The sequence below is a fragment of the Talpa occidentalis genome, unplaced genomic scaffold (assembly GCF_014898055.3).
Source record: "Talpa occidentalis isolate TD23 unplaced genomic scaffold, MPIMG_talOcc4v2.1 talOcc4.9, whole genome shotgun sequence".
In the NCBI taxonomy this organism is placed as follows: Eukaryota; Metazoa; Chordata; class Mammalia; order Eulipotyphla; family Talpidae; genus Talpa; species Talpa occidentalis.
The window spans coordinates 31,024,275-31,040,299 of NW_023605305.1; the positions used below are offsets into that span (position 1 = coordinate 31,024,275).

Below are 16,025 nucleotides of genomic sequence, written 5' to 3' on the forward strand. Positions count from 1 at the left end.
ATAAGAAATTAGAACACCTGGATATTAGCTTTTCCAAAGCAATAGGCACTGCTGAAACTAGAATTACAAATTAATGACTACTAAAATGCTTTTAAATGTTTCAGATTTTAAGCTTTAGACCTAAGATATGGAAGATGGATGTCCCCATGGATCACCCAATCCACTGATCTTTATTCTATTTTTTAGAAAAGGCATAGAACAATGCCACACAGACCACTCCAACAAGTGTGTGATTCATAACATTGGAACTACAACCACTGAGGGAAGCAAATATATCAAGTATTCTCCACAGGGGAAAAAAAAGGGGGGGCGGACTTGAAAAGCATTCTCCAGAAAGAATCTACCTTCCAGTTTAGAATTACAAATTTAGATGAACCATGTAATTTTACATATTAAGAAGCAGATCTGGAAGGAGTAAGTGATTTACACAAAGTCCTACTGCAAACTAGTTGCAGAGTTACCTAAGGACCCAAATTTCTTGATGCCAATTGGTTATGAATACTGCCAGTAACCATATACCCTACACAGCTATAGCACTGCCTGGTTTACAAAGCATTTCTATGTTCAATATCTCATTTGATGAACATAATCCTGAAGATTAAGCGTGCTAAGGATTATTATTCCTATTTTATAGCTGAGAAAACAAAGACCTGGAGGGGTAAAAATGACTTTCCCAAGATCACATGGACACTTTGGCATAGGCAGGCCTGAATTCCAATATTTTTTACCCTGAACCCATTATTGTTATCAAGCCACTCATTTAATTCATTGAGACTCAATAATTTTCTACTAAAATAGTACTATTTTCATCCTCAAAACACAGAGATACCAACCTTGGTCCCAATCAATATTCATTACTTTTAACAAGATGATACACACACTGTAGCAAAAGGTAATTTCATGAGGGCATATATAGTTTAAAATTTCCCTAATTTAGTCCTCACTCTAATCTACATACAACCAAGTGTTGATCTGAAGTAACATCAGCTGGCATTGAAAAGGCTTCCAACTAGAGAATTCAGGTAATTCATAGCCAAAGAATCACAAGTCTCAAAATAGAATTATTTTATCCTTACTTGAATACAGAGTATCCTTCTCCCTTCTAAAAATGGAAATACTTACACAGACTATATTGCTGCTTGGTTTTCATTCAGTTATTATTTCAACCACCATTAAGATACCACAAATAATTGTTAAAATTTAGTCTATCAACAAAATAACCATTATGTTTTTAAATTAAGCACATATTGTATGTCAAACACAACTTTTTAAGTATACGCACTATGGTGGTAATACCTCATGTGGGTATCCCAACATAACCTCAATTATAAATAAATAAATAATTTTAAAATCCATGTTATACTAAGTATATGGTACATTGTTGCTCTTGCTACTATGTCTTTAAACAGTCCATCTTCCTAGATTAACTTTCCCCTCCTTCTCTGTATAGATCGTTTACTCCTCATTCTTTTAGAACCATCTCAACAGTAACATTTTAGGAAGCATCTTCTGGTACCTCCCAAAAGAAGTCATTGCTTCCTTCTCCATCCTTCTGATATAATCACATTGTTCTCTTTCTTGCATCTGATCTGAATGCCTTAAGGAGAGTCACCATATATTTATAATATTTGTAACTCCAATAGTTAAGTACAATGTATATTCTAAGCAGGGAGAAGTACCAGGTCTTTAAGTAAAATATCTGTGAAGCAATGGGATTTTTAAATGTTGTATTGTACATCACAGAATAGGGCAGAGTAACCAGAGCTCTTCCTTGCCAAACTAGACATAGGGTCTTCTGAGGCTCCATCTTCACATGTATTTCCTCATGCAACAAATATGTACTGAACAACTTCAGGGAATAGAAAGACATCAATTTTAGTGGCCTCCCCGGTGGCGCAGCGGTTGAGCGCTGGGTTGCGAAGCTGCCCGCAGCCTGTGCAGTGCCGGTTCAATCCCCAGTTGCTCCCCGGCCACTGGAGGAGGGTCCCACATGGCGCGCAGACCTCTCCTGCTGCCCGCTGCTCCCCTCAGCAGTGTACTTCGGTCCTTCTGCCTGCTCTGCTCCCCGCTCTGGCTCTGGTGAATTCTCTCACCCTCCCGTGCTTCTGACTATACTCAGTGCTTGTACAAATAAATAAATAAATAAATAAATAAATAAATAAATAAATAAATAAATCTTTAAAAAAAAGACATCAATTTTGTAGACATCAATTACTGGACAATGGATAAAATAAGCAAAAGATTCATATCTTATATAGAGTTTACATACTTGATGGAAGAGACAGAAAAATAAAACAAAAATACAGAAGATAAATTATGCTAGATGGTTGTAACTGTAGTGAAGAAAAAATATAGCAACAGCAGAAAGGGATAGGCAGCGAGTAGGACTGCAATTTTAAATAAATGTCATTTTAGAACTCACTATGATGACATTTGAAAAAAAAAGACCTAAAGGAGATGAGAGAGTGTGCCATTAGAATATTTTCAGGGAAAGCTTTCTAATAAGAGGAGACAAAATATAAAAAGGTAGAAGTAAGGTAGAAGTATCTGAAGGATGTTCCAAGAATGGCAAAGAAACCAATGAGTCTGGACTATAGTGAATGATAGGGAGAGTAGTAGAAGATGAGGTCAGAGAGTTAACAGAGAGATAAACCTACAGGGATTTTTAGGCAGTTGAATTTTACTCAAAATAAGACAGGAAACCACTTAAGAGGATTTTGAACAGAAGAGTGACATATGTTGAGTGAGGTTCATAAAAGGACAACAGCAGAAAAGGGAAGACCAGTTATAAGGACACTGTAATAATATAAGCAAGACAGAAAAGTGACATAGATCAGGTAATTGTAGTAAAGGTAATGAGAACTGATTAGATCGTGAATATATTTTCAAGCCACACCAAACAGAATTTAATGCTGGATTGTTTCCATAGCTTAGCTATAGGAAATAGTGTTGCTATAAACATAGGGGTGCAGGTGTCCTTAGGAGTGGAATTGCTTAGGAGTGGAATTGCTGGATCATATGAAACCTCCATCTTTAGCAGGTTGAGGAATCTCCACATAGCTTTCCATAGTGGTTGGACCAGTATTCACTCCCACCAGCAGTGGAGGAGAGTTTCTTTTTCTCCACATCCTCACCGACAATAGCTAAGCTATGGAAACAACCCAAATGCCCAAAAATAAATGACTGTATCAAGAAGATGGTTACATATACACAATGGAATATTACTTAGCAATCAAAAAAGATAAACTCATGCAATTTTCAGCAACATGGATGGAGCTGGAAGGGATCATGCTCAGCAAAATAAGCCAGAAAGAAAAAAAAACATATCAGATGGTCTCACTCATAGCAGGAATTTAGAAAACCTAAAATAAGGGACCAGGAAAAAGACTTATTGTAATAAAGTAAAAATCAAAATCAACAAGTAACTATAAACCAGAGACACACTACAAGGCAGGGGGGAAGAGGGAGTATGCACAAAATAAGGTAGGGTGGGAATTGTATCGGGACTGTAATCAAGACGAAATTGCATACATTGTGCAAAAATGACAAATGATGTAAAAATATATATAAAATTAAAAAATATAATAAAAATGAATATACAAAAAAATAAATAAATTGACATTTACTAATAATGTTGGGGGGAAAAAGAATTTAATGCTGGATTAAAAAGTGTAAGAAAGGGGCTCAAATGCAAGATGACTCCAAAATTTGAACCTGAGCAAATGAAAGAATAGGATTTTCATTAACTGAGACTAGAAGTATATAGGTTTTGAATGAATATGTGAAATCAATTTTATATTTTTATTTTATAATTTTTTGTTGAGATAACACTGATTTACAATAGTATAAGTGGTCCATAGTTAAAGATCAGATCTCTTCAGATGTATGTTACCACACCACACCCACCACCAAGGTATCCATAGTGCTCTACCACAGTCCATATACCCCCACAATTTGCTCTCTATACACCCACCCTCCCTCGCTAGAAGACTTTAGTTTTGCAATCAGATTTCCAAAGTTTGTTTTGGATTTATTCTACTTTGTTTACTCTATATTCCACATCAGTGAAACCATCCAGTATTTGTCTTTTTCCTTCTGGCTTATTTTGCTTAGCATTAACACCTCCAGATCCATCCATGATGTTATTACCAGAGTAATATTCCACTGACATCTTTGTCATCCACTCATCTCTCCTTGGGCAATTAGATTGCTCTAAAAACTTGGCAATTGTAAAGTAGAGCTGCAATGAACACAGGAATGTAGCTATCTCTTCAAATTAGTGGTTTTTCATTCTTCAGGTTAATATCTAGAAGTGGGGGCCTCCCCTGGTGGCGCAGGCAGTTGAGCGCCATGCTGTGAAGCTTCCACAGCCTCTGCAGTGCTGCTTCGATCCCGTCCCAGCCGGCGAGGGTCTCTCATGGCGTGGCAGACCTCTCCTGTCACGCCCGCTGCTTCTCTCAGCAGTGTATTTCGTCAGCCTGCCTGTTCTGTTCCCCTCTCTGTCTCTGGTGAATCCTCTCGCCCTCCTGCGCATCTGGCCTGTACCCTGGTTCTTGTATAAATAAATAAATCTTTAAAAAAAATTTTTTAAAAATCTCGGAGTGGAATTGCAGAATCATATGGTAGATCTATTTTTAATATTTTGAGAAACCTCTGAACTTTTCCATAAGGACTGGACAAGTCTACATTCCCACTAACAATGTATAAGGATTCCTTTATCTCTTCACACTGCCAACATTTGTTGTTTCTAGTAAAGGCTTCTTAAGTTAAAACAAGGTGCGACATTCAAAAAAAGTCTTCCAGATAGACAGGACAAGATGAATAACAACCGAATCATCAAAAACAAACTCCAAGATTTTAGTTTAGGTAATCAAGTAGACAGAAGTACAAAAAACTAAAAAGACTGTAAGAGTAGGCTACAGACTTTGTGAATGTTATTGCTCAATATTGATGCAGCAGTGTCTGACCAACAGCCAGAAAGATGCATCAGTGTGAAACTACAGTCATCAGTAATTTTTAAAAAGTTGAAAGCAAATTTGCTGAAATCCAAGGTGAACACAAAAGTAGGGTAGGTTCCAAGCAATTTGGAACATGCCAGGTTCATAAGGGAGCATAATAAGAGTTTCTAACCATTCATCATCCACTTAGACTAGAAAGCTTTCTCCATACATTCAGCAAATCAACCCTATAAAAGTTTCAGTGCTTTTTCCTTTTAACATTATTACTTTTGTTCTGCCAAAGCAAGGCTGAGACTACCAATGAAACTTTGCATAAAATTTAAATATCAATCTCTCATTCCTTTGGCAGTAGATCAGCCAAACAACCCAAAGCTTTAAGACTTATCTAGCCTAAGATGTTCTGTTTCTGGTACCCAGAGTTTCATTTGCATAAAGATCTTTTTTACTTTCTGCATCTGTGTTTTATTTATATTGCAACAGCAATATTTATAAGTTTATGTCACAATAAGATTCCAGTCTAAATTTGGGTCTTTTTAAATTGTTCAGTAGCTAAAAATCACACACAGAGTAAAAACAAAAAAATTCCAGCATGAAATTCCTCAATGTGAAGTTCATATGAAAGTTTTCCTCATAAACAAGTAACCATGTCATATCGCATCATAAAATATTGATGCTAAAGCATAATAACAGTGAAATATGACTACCCTAGTCTATGGCTAACTTTACAATCTTAATGAAGTGTAAAGATAAGTCTTGCTTTATATAATTTGGCACCATGATATATATAATTTGTGGGTTGTTGTTTTTTACCACTTATTTCACTATTAAATTGAAGTTTGAGATTGTCATACAGGTTTACGATACTTCTTTGACAAAGATGAGCCTTTCTTATTCAAGACTGGCTTTAATGATCAGATCAAATACTGTCTTATTTTCATAATCTTTATCCATTCTTTGATCTCCAGTCCAAATGAAAGTGATAAATTTTCATAAGACTTTATCAATATTTCCAGTGTTAAACTTACTATCTTTATACCTTACCTTACAGTTTTTTGTGTACCAGATTCATTCTCATTACTAGTGTGCTCCATGAGTTGAAAAATACCTTGGTTCACAAGGTACCACCAAAGTGTTTGTTAAATAAATGCAACTATTCTCCCTAGTCATCTGCCCATATTTTATTAACTATTCAGATATTTAGCCAATAAACAACCTTGCAATAATGATCCATGTTGGCAGAGATCATTTGAGTCTTAACCTTGAGTACTACCACTTTGGAGTCCAAACTAATCCAGTTTAGTGATAAGGTTTGCTCTTCTCACAAAACATCACTGAACTAAATCAATATTTTGCATGCATGTTTGCTCACTATATTTCTCTCACTAAAATGTAAGCTCTATGCAGAATAGGAACAATTTTCTTGCCATTGTATCATCAGTGCCTAGCACAATGCCTGACATCTAACAGATTCTCAATAAATCTTTAAAAAAAACTAACAAATAATTTCCAAAATTAAACCATATTCCAAGGGTCCTTACTACATCTTCATTATTCAACTTAATTCCAACCAAAATTAATAAACTATTTCATTTAATTAAAAAACAATGCTTTGAAGCAATGTTATTTTATATGCAAAGTTTAATTCAGAAAGGTTAAATAACTAGTTGAAAGTCAACAAATAATTCATAGTAATGAAGTTTAAATTTAAATTCAGGACTGCTTGATTCTACTGTCTGTGACAAGTTGCAGCCTCCCAATCTAAGAATTTATTTCATACTCAGATAAATTCAGTAAAAGAAAATAGTTTAGCCTCTTTGCCACTAACTTTTTTCCCCATTGGGCATATTTAATGACTTGACCAAGGGAATTTTCAGGAAAAAAAAAAATCAGATACTATCAATCACATGTAGAAGTTAAACAACCTAAACCAAACATAGTTATTTATTCAGACATATTTTTACATTACATTATAAATATTGTTTGGTTATTAAATACTAAACTTCATAGATTAGCTTTTTACCTTTGAGTGAAAAGAGAAGATAAAATGAAAATAAAATGCTTCCATATTTGGCTGCTTTTTATCAAGTGCATTTATAGACTAGTGTTTTCACTGACTGTCATTAACAATATAATATTTCCAAATGTTGAAGAGAGAATGCCTGTTATATCTAAATCACTTTATTGTAGATACTACAACTTAAAAACAATTTAGAAAGATTTACTACAATCAACTCTTTCTGCTGACACATAATAGGGTGTCAACTCCAATGCAAGTCTATATACACTTTACTTGAAATTCAGTATAGCAGCCAAATCAGTGAGACAAGAGTAATCTTGGTATAAAATTGGGTTTGATACACCACTTTTTTTTAAATGAAAGCTGTTTACCTAAAATCTATATATGAGACATCACGCAACAAGCAAAAGGCATGGCCTCCAAAATATCTGCATTGTGAAAGAAAGAAATAAGAATAGAACATGAGGTTATATTTAAAATGAAAATCAAAGCAGACATTATTAAAGGGAGCAAATGAACTATTAGGGAGGCCAAGAATTCAGGCTGTAAGCTGAGTTATGCCACAAGCAAGATGTAACTCATTTTATCATTCTGAATCTCAGGTTTTTATATTAAGAAAAAGACATAAATTTTGGATTATGAAGAATATAAAGGATTCTAAAAATATGGATATAGAAACGAAAAGGCAAACCTAACATAGGACACTAAAAGAACATTAAGTTTTCATGTTTGACTGGACTGCTGACTTCCAACTTGCTACTTCTGTGAGTTTCAGTTTCTCACCTACTAATAATACTTCACAGTTTTACCGGACAGATTAGTAAATAAATAAATGAAAATATAGAAAAGTTCCTTATGCAAGTATATATTTTTAGTTATAGAAAACCACTGTGTTACTCTAAGAATATAATTGTCAGGTGATAATTAATGTGGAGGCCTCAGATATGAGAAAATAATTAAGATGACTTTCAACTTTGAATTTTGTTATTCTATGATTTGCTTAAAACAATCTTAGGACACTTGACAAACTTCAACATCTCTTCTTACCAAAAATTATCGGTAATTTAGAGAGTTTCTCAATTTAACAAAGGACATTCATTAAAATAAAAACATAAAACACTATACTGAGGGGTGAAACACTGGATGGATTCCCTAAGATTGGGAATAAGACAATTACATCCATGGACTTCCCAGGTAGCGCAGCAGTTGAGCGCTGGGTTGCGAAGCTGCCCGCAGCCTCTGCAGCGCTGGTTCGATCCCCGGCTGCTCCCAGGCCACTGGAGGAGGGTCCCACATGGCCAGCAGACCTCTGCTGCCGCCCGCCACTCCCCTCAGCAGTGTACTTCAGGCCTTCTGCCTGCTCTGCTCCCTGCTCTGGCTCTGGTGAATTCTGTCACCCTCCCGCGCTTCTGACTGTACCCAGTGCTTGTATATATAAAATAAATAAATCTTCAAAAAAAAAAAAAAGACAATTACATCCATTCTCACTGTTCCTACTCAACAATGTATCAGAGACCCTAGCCTGTGGAATAAGACAAGGGGGGGAGAAACCATACAGATATAAATAATACCTAGACACCTGTGTAGAAAATCTGAAATTGACAACCTACTAGAGGTAATGTTTAGGGCCTCCCCGGTGGTGCAGCGGTTGAGCGCTGGGTTGCAAAGCTGCCCGCAGCCTCTGCGGCGCCAGTTCAATCCTCGGCTGCTCCCCGGCCACCGGAGGAGGGTCCCACATGGCTCGCAGACCTCTCCTGCCGCCTGCTGCTCCCCTCAGCAGTGTACTTCTTGTCAGTCTGCCTGCTCTGCTTTCCCCTCTGGCTTTGGTGAATTCTCTCACCCTCCTGCGCTTCTGACAGTACCCAGAGCTTGTATAAATAAATAAATCTTTTTTAAAAATCACAATAAAATATTAAAAAAATAAAATAAATTCTGCTGTATACATTAAATCTTAAAAAAAATAAATAAATAAAATAAATGTTTAGCAAGAATGCAGAATATAAAGTCAGTGTCTTATTGTTACTTAATAACAAAGAACAACAGCTAATTTTTTTAAAATAATTTCATTTATAATAACATCAAAAAGAAAGCCATAGGAAATACTTGAGCATGTATCTCATAAAACATACGAGACCTGTATGTTGAAAGAAAAAAAGAACACTGAAAACAAACAAACAAACAAATAAAAAACTGATGAAAGTAATCAAACAAGACATAAATAGATGGCAAAAATACACATTGTTCATGGAATGTAAGAAATAATGTTCTCAGTATGCCAATATGTCAGTATCCTATAAATCTAAAGAGTTGATGCAATTTTAATCAAAATCACAGCAGGATATTTTTGTAGGAACCAATAAGATTACTCTAAATTTTTTTGTGAAAAGGCAAAGGAACTAACATAACAAAAGGAATTTTGAAAAACAATAAGTTGGCCAAATTACATCACCTGATTTCAAGACCTACTATAAAACTACAGAAATAAAGAGGGTATGGAAATGAAGAAAGGCTAGTCATCTGGTTTAGTAGGACAGAAATTATTCAAAACAAAGATACAAACCAATTCAATAAAGGAAGGGTAGTTTTATCAGCAGATGATACTGAAATAGGCACACATAAGCAAAAAATGAAAAAATCAAACACCTTCAACCCATAGTTCATACCATGTATAAATATTAATTTAAATAAATCATAAACTTATGCATAAAACTTTAGAAGAAAGCATAAAAGAAAAATTTTGTGACCATAAGTTTGATAAAGATTTCTAAGAATTAAAATCAATTTCATGATCCATGAAAGAAAAAAACAACAGACAAATCGGACTTTACAGAAACGTGTTCTGTGAAATATACTGTAAATGAATAAAATATCAACCCCAGTCCAGGAGAAAACATTTGCAAAAGCACATGATGGATGACATATTCAAAACATATAAGAAACTCTCAAAACAATAACAATGTCCTATTTCCTGAATGTCTCATTTAACAAGAGATTCCTGGCCCTTGAATCAGAATCATGACTAAATTACAGTGTATCCAAGAAAGACCATGCAGAGGTAAATGTATCACTGAACCATTCAACAAATAAAATTACTTAAACTAATAATAAAAATTTGTAGCTATGTTGCAGATACTGTATAGCTGTTTTATAAATATCTACCAACAATCTTGAAAACAATACCTCAAGATAAGCAGTATTAAATCAAACTGAAAGACGAATAACTGAAGCTTAATGGTAGTATAACTTGTCCAAACAAAAAGATGTAGCAAGGTAACAAAAAAAATTTTGATACCAAATATCACACTTTTTGCTACTATAAGATCACTGTCCCTGAATAATCAGAAGCACAGGTGGTTTTTATGATGCCATTATAAGTAAGAGATTTCTCTCCTCTCTGTAGTCATTGAGAAAATGTCTTCTCCCAACCCAACCTTTACTTAGAACAGTTCTATTTCACTTTATCACAGTCTTCTGTGAGTTGCCTACTTATAACCTTGGTTTATTTTGTTGTTTCCCTTGTTTCTTTGTCTTATTCTCACATATTTTGGATACCCATATTATATCTGCAATATACTGCACAAATTTCTTTTCCCAGATAGCACATACTTTTAATTTTTTTTTTAAAAAAGAAGGCCCGTTTATTTTTTTTAAACATTTATTTATTTATTTATTTATACAAGCACTGGGTACAGTCAGAAGTGTGGGAGGGTGAGAGAATTCACCAGAGCCAGAGCTGGGAGCAGAGCAGGCAGAAGGACCGAAGTACACTGCTGAGGGGAGCAGCGGGCGGCAGGAGAGGTCTACGCACCATGTGAGACCCTCCTCCGGTGGCCGGGGAGCAGCCGGGGATTGAACCGGCACTGCAGAGGCTGCGGGCAGCTTCTTAACCCAGCGCTCAACTGCTGTGCCACCGGGGAGGCCCTACTTTTAATTTTTGATCGTTTGTCACATACTCCTATTTTTACAAACTAAAAAGTATCAATCTTTTTCTTTATTATTTTCTTTTCTGCACCTTGCAAAAGAAAGGCAATCTAATCCAAAGCTAATACAAATGTATTTTACATCTATTTTATTAGTTTTTAATTTGCTTTCATATTTAAATCTTTAATCCATCTATGAGGTTTTGAAAAATAGTGCAGGATATGGATATTGTTTGGCAACCCAGTTTATTGACTGAATATATTGCACTCTTCCTAATATTTTGCAGTGCAACCTCTGTCATATATCAAGTTCCCTTGTATACATAGTCGTGTTTCTGAATTCCAGTCTGTCAATTTGGGCTATTTGCCAGTACCACTGTGCTATTTTAATAAATATTGCTATAGATAAAAATTGCTGGTTGAAGTTAAGTTTCCATAAAATAAAAATATACAGCCATTTATTATTTTTCTTCAATGTTGAGTTGGATTATTTTGTCCCTCTGATTTCCTACATGAACTTTAGAACTAGCTTATCAAATTCTTTGAAATTTGGGGAGGAAACATTCTAACTGCAGTTGTATTAAAAATAAGTTAGTTTTCAGAGAACTAACATCTTTATAATATTGATCATTTCCTTCCATGGACATAAGTTTGAACATCATTTCATCAGACTACCTCGCTACTACCTCTCATTATTGTGTCATATCCCTATCCCTCTGTCATTCCTTCTGATTTCTCAGAGATTATTGTTCAGCCTCATGGACATTTCTTCAATATATACAAAGATAATATATACAATATATACAATATATACAATATATACAAAGATCCTCCCAATGCTATGGTTTCTTTGAGTTTCTCAAAGAAGCTTTGAGAAGCACATCAATAAGATCATCCTTGTCTTGTTCCTGACTTTAAAGTTATGTTTTAAAATTTTCACTACTATGTATGATTGCTCTTGATTGTCTTGCTCCATTATCAGATGAGGGAGTTCCTTTCTCATCCTAGTTTGGGATGAGTCTTAGTTTGAATTTTAGCTACTGGTTTTCCTATATCTATTATGATAATATTGTGAGAGGCAGCACTATACAGAAATAAGGTGAGTGAGCTCCAGAGACAGAAAAAAAATTATGCTTAAAAATTAAAGAAAGCAAATAACTCTAAAAATAAATATACCAAAAAATTCACAGTAATTCCTTTTTAGTATTATGAGTATGCATCTGGGTTGGTTGTTTTTTTCTTTCTGTTCCCAATACTTATTTATACTTTCCAAATCTTCTAGGCGAGTATTTCTACAGTGGCTACTTGTATACAAATCCTGGCGCTAACACTTAATAATTATGACAGCTGAAGCAGTTAAGTACACTGTTGTATCTCTTTCAATTTCCCTATCTGTAAAATGAGAATACAGTAATAGTAGCACAAGCCTCAAAGGATTGTTTTGAAGAGTAAATAAACTGATATGCAGAATTTATAACAGTACCTGTAACATGTAAATACTCAATAAATGTTAGTTATTTCTATAATGAATTGAATGACAAAGAAAATGAGAACCTATTTTCTATTTTGTAGAAATAGTATAAGAAATACAGTCATATTAATAGCTAACATCCATTGACCATTTCCTATGTGCCAGGCACTAGATTAAGTGTTTTATATGCATCATCACTTGTAATTTTGACATCAACTTTGTTAGATACTACTGTTAATCCAATTAAATAGATATGAATTGATTATTTAAATAGATAAATAAAACAATAAATTAGTCAGGTCATAGAAATACTAACAGGAGAATTGAACCTGGAATTCAAGCATGTCTGACAAAGAGTCCATATTCTTACCATTAAAATTTGCTTGATACATGATGATAATGAAAATGAACAATATTAGATTTGAAAGCAGTAGAGAAGGTAGGGATGACAAGCAGAAGGATGAAGAGAAAGGATATGAATTGAATGAAAACCAGTAGTAGTAATCTTAAAATAAATTGGTTCTGGTAGTTTTTTGTTTGTTTTTGTTAGTATTACTACTATTGTTCTGGTATTTTACAATAGCCATCAAGTATTGATAGCTATCTAACATGGTAGACTCTTTACATACATTGTCTCATTTAATTTTCACAACATCCATACGAGCTAGTAGTATTATCTTCATCTTAAAGATGAGAAAACTTAAGTAACAAAAAATTATATTAACTGATCAAGAGTAAAAGAGCTCATATACATCAGAGTCACAACATAAAATCAAATCTACTTGAATCCATTGTCTTTGCTCTTTCTAGTGTGAAATGCTGCCTCTGTGGACTGTTGATTTTGGCCATGGCTGGAATGATGTTTCACTGAAGTTTCAGTCTATTCCTGAAATCTCCAAGATAAACACTATAAAAGGAGCAAATTCTCTTATAATCTTAAAATCCAATTAAAGCATGTCAGATATAAATGTATGTATATGTATGTTTGTGTGTGTTTAAGTAACATTAAGAAATACTTTGATGTTCAAAAAAATTTTCTAAAGTTTCCCATTTAATTCCTTTATCACAAAGTATGAATCATTGCATTGTAGCCCATTTATTTTTTGTAAAGTTTCAAAGGAAAAAGAAATAATGTATTCTAAATGTATAAATATCTGAATTCCTCAAACAATTCAAAATAAGGATTAAAAAAAAAGTATCTCATTTATGTTGAGAGGATATCAAACTAGTATAAATTAACACATATCAAGAGTTTTTATAATATTCATATTATTTGTCCATCAATCCTCTCATACAAGGTTATCTTTAAAATTGTAGATAACAGTTCATGCATAAAGATGTTCACTACAGTATTATTTACAACATATAGTAGAAGGAAATTTTTATATTCAAAAGTAAGAAAATGGCCCACTGTAAAAATTGCTATTGTACAGCTATTTGTTAAGTTTTTACTGATACATAATTGCTCGCGATATTGTTAACTTTCTTTAAAAGCAATACATAGAAATGTATGTATCATGCAAACTTAATATGCTGCAAAAGATAAAATAGAAAATAAATATAAATAAATTAACAAAAGTTATTAGTATTTGTTTCTAGGTTGTAAGATTTGGATATGTATATGTGTGTGTATTTTCTCTGCTTCCAATAATTATATTTTTCATATTCACTATATTGAGCATTGTCCCCTTTTACAATGAGAAAAGAGAAAAAATAAATCTAAAGAGATAAAAAGATTATAGAGGAAAGAAAACAATTTAAATAACCCAGGCATACCATTTTATTTCCTCTTATTGGTTCAAGTTTTATCTGAGCATTTAAATAGGAAGATTAGCTTTCACATCACACAGGGTTATGCTGTATCAATAATAAATTTCTTCCTAAGAAAATTTAATGCTGGTTTTTCAGAGAGAAAATTACTTTTCAATAAAGGTACTGGGAAGTTTAGTTTTCATAGACTCTTGCAAATGCACTATTTCACAATAACTTTAGGGGTTAATATGTCAGTCCTGGAATATAGTACCATATGTTCCAAACTTTTATCACTTCCTAAAAACATCAAGTAACCCAAAAGCAAGATCTATTTATACAGTAGTATATTTGATGCTGCAATTTTTAACATTCATTTAATGGAATCAGCCTTTGATGACTAATATTTCTTTTGCCTGCTAGTACCAAACCATAAATAAGGTTCCTGACTAGATTACATTCATACTGGTCTCATTTTAACGGAAATTGGAGAGATGGGAAAAGATTATAGGAAAAGACATTACAAAAACAGACCTCACAAGTCAAACTTAATAGTAAAACCATTCTCTTTCATGTAGACAACCATGAAAACAAATATCCTGTGAGCTACAGACACATATTGTATCTTTCCAGCAGATCTTTATGCCTTCTTGAGACAGATTTCCATAACTATATAATTTGATTACAGTTGATGAAGAAATGGTTCATAGAAAGAGGCTGATAAATTAGCATCAGGCTTCAGGAAACTAGATAAACATGTTCATGATTTCTAACTGCAACTAGAAAAGGATAATGCTGGATATGATATTAGAACCCAAAAAGATAGACCAAATATTGAATCTTCCAACTTTAAAAATAAGCATCCATGAAACAGTGTCAACTCTCTTATTGGAATTCCTTTTGGGGATTTAAAAGTCCTGGCAGATTACATTGCTTTTATGAAAATGTTTTCCTTCCTTCATATAAATTGACTATACCACTTCAGAATTATGGTTTGTCTTTCAAGAGTGTGTGAATGTGACAACTGCAAGTTATGTAGATGAAACAGAAACCCCAACAGAAGAATGAGAGGTTGTGTGTTTACCTCATGGAAACAGAAAATTCCTCATGGGGGCCAAATTTCCAGTACAAAGATTTGGTCTACTATATGTGGCTAGAGCCTCTAGTTGTGAGTTATACTCTTAAGACTCAGTAACAAAGACTTTGGAAAATGCAATGTGAGATTTATTGATTATCTTAGTGGAACAAGAGGGATAATCCTAGGGTCAGGTGAATTCCCTATAGGTAAAGAGTAAGTTTTTCTAAGGAGGGCAGAAGGAAGGGATATTGTTATCCTTTTTTTTTTTTTTTTTTTTTTTTTTGAGACAACACTCATTTACAACCCAAGAGGTAGAGATTTACACCTCTTCAGATGTATGTTACCACAACATATCCACCACCAAAGCACCCATACATAAAAGAGAAAAAAAAAATTCTCTCATAGGAGATTAAGCATAACCAAAAAGCAAAGAAAGCTAGGAAGTAAAGTTCGTCCTTAAGCAGCTCTCTTTGTAGGTTTCTTTTTTCCAACTTTTCTTAAAATTCTGAGATAAATCATATTCACTAACAATGCTGAGAGCTCTGCCATACATTTAATTCTTTCCCATTACCCCCTAAACTTCAGTAAACATTACATTATCTGTCAGTGATACAGATAATAAAGAGAATCTGTAGCAATGTGATGTGGCTGTTGCTGGACCCCTTTGCTGAAGTCAGCCTGCCAAGAAAACCCTCAGGGTCTAAATTCCAGACACTGACCACTGCCTTATACTTGACTCCAGTTGCAGTTAGAGATAAGGAGAGAAGCAAATAACCAGATAAAAGAGTAAACAGGACAGACTGACTTGGAGGGGAAATTAAACTCCTCACTT

The 16,025-nt window shown here is 34.0% G+C and overlaps 1 protein-coding gene across 9 annotated transcripts in view; it reads right to left on the reverse strand.

Moving 5' to 3' along the window:
• Positions 1–16,025, reverse strand: part of LOC119235247 (AGBL carboxypeptidase 4) — a 940,458-nt gene that overhangs the window by 789,771 nt on the left and 134,662 nt on the right. The gene's annotated exons all lie outside the window — the stretch shown is intronic.